Genomic DNA, 2272 nt, shown 5'->3' with positions numbered 1-2272 from the left:
CACTGTAAGGCGTCTAAGACCAGAACTGTCATTGGGTGTGACGCAAACGCGCACCACATTTTGTGGGGCAGCAGTGACACCAATAGACGGGGCGAGTCTCTTTTAGAATACCTCACGACCTCATCACTTGAAGTCTGCAATCAGGGAAATGAACCAACCTTTATAACAACGGTACGAAGGGAGGTCATAGACATTACAATCTGCTCAGACCGCACCAGCGAACTGATAAGAGATTGTCATGTGTCGGATACACCCAGTTTGTCCGATCATAGAAACATACGATTCTACATCGAGTCGGAAGAGGTTCCCCTCTCGGTGTATAGAAATCCGAAAACAACTGATTGGGCCTTTTACAAAGAGAACCTTAGGTTGCAGCTGGGGGACTGCTCAACTGAGGCACATACTGCGCAGGAGTTAGAACTGATGGCCGACTACTATCACATCAGCAATAAAATCAGCCTACGAATCCGCATGCCCTCTGAAGTCAAAGAGACAAACGGGGACATCCAAATGGTGGAACCCGGGACTCTCAACGATGAGGAAAACGGTGAGGAAGCTATTTAACAGGGCGAAACGAAACGGGGCCTTCTGGGGTAAATACAAAACATCCTACTACATATGGCAACGCCATCAAAAAAGAAAAAAGGGCTTCATGGAGGAAGGAATGCAAGGATATCAAAGATATGCCGAGCTACGCCAGACTCTATAAAGCACTTTCAAAAGAACCACAGCAAAAAGTGGGCTCCCTGATAAAACCACAGGGAGGATATACAACAACAGAAGAGGAGTCTCTGGAGCTTATACTTACGACTCACTTTCCTGGATCAATATTGGGAACAGGCAGAGAACAGGTGATACCGGTGATCTACAGGACGCGACAGCGTGCACTGAAAGAGCACTGGATTCTTGCCTCAAGCATCGTAACCCAGTCCAAAGTTAAGTGGGCCATGAGTTCCTTCAGACCATTTAAATCACCGGGAACAGATGGCCTAATGCCAGTTCTGCTACAACAGGGAACCGATTTACTGGTGCCCCTCTTGTGCAAGATCCTCCGGGTCAGCTTGGCTCTGGCATATATACCAATGGAATGGAGAATGGCAAAAGTAGTATTCATTCCAAAAGCAGGGCGGGCGACGTATGCCCAGGCCAAATCCTTTCGCCCGATCAGCCTAACATCCTTCTTACTCAAAACACTAGAAAAGCTAATCGACAGACACATCAGGGAAGAGGTTCTTACTAGAAGTCCTCTACACCACAACCAATATGCCTACCAAATGGGAAAATTTTCATTTTCTATCAATCTCTTAGATGCAGTCGATTTCATTCATAGAGCTTGGCAAAAAGTTAGCCGAAAAACCATTTCAAATTGCTTTAAGCACGGTGTATTTGTAAGAAAAGAAAATGATTATGAACCCGACGATGAAATTCCACTTAACGAATGGTTAGAAAAGCATAGACTCTGACTACGAGTATGACTCAGATGAAGATGTGCACAATTTTGTCGAAGAACAAGTTAAAACCAAATTGAGTTATTTCAATTTCTTCGAATATGTGAGCAGTGATAATGGCATTCTTACAAGAGAAATGTTGACCGATGAGCAAATTATAGACTCCGTAACTTCATCTACAGCTTTAAGCTAAGATAATGAAGAAGATGACGATTCAGGTGAAACTCATTCTACTGTAGACCATAATGATGTTCCAACCATTTCTGAAATGACAAAAAAGTGTCAGAAACTCGAAATTTTCCACATTCACGCCAAGTTCCTAATCATATCTGGAAGGCATTTTGTGATCTTGAAAACTACATAAATAAAATCTATTTTTGCAGCACAAATGTACAAACAAAAATTACAAACTTTATGAAGTAGATTTCAAATTGTGTTTTGTTTATCTTTTTGTGTTCTTTTTAGTTATACCTACTAACTTCTACTACTCTATGTAAAAATAACGAAATAAAATACACCACGTGTTTTTGTATTATTATTCGCTTATAGCGAACTCCGGATATAACAAACCAGTTTTGGTTCATTTTTCAAGTTCGTTATATCCGGACTCAACTGTATATACTCTATTATATATTACAATTATAAAAGTATTTATTACAATTACAATTATAAAAGTTTTTTTTATATTTATATTATGCATATACTGGTATATGTGTCCGTTATACAGGGTTGCTCATTAGTGCGTCAAAGTGCGATATCTCAGTAAATATGAACTTTACAAGAAAATACGTCTTACGAAAGTTTTTCATGTTTAAAAGGTCCAC

Source organism: Dendroctonus ponderosae, unplaced genomic scaffold (genome assembly GCF_020466585.1).
Source record: "Dendroctonus ponderosae isolate FM_Combo_2020 unplaced genomic scaffold, Dpon_F_20191213v2 Dpon_F_20191213_1, whole genome shotgun sequence".
Classification (NCBI taxonomy): domain Eukaryota; kingdom Metazoa; phylum Arthropoda; class Insecta; order Coleoptera; family Curculionidae; genus Dendroctonus; species Dendroctonus ponderosae.
Note: the sequence above shows the minus strand (reverse complement) of the source record.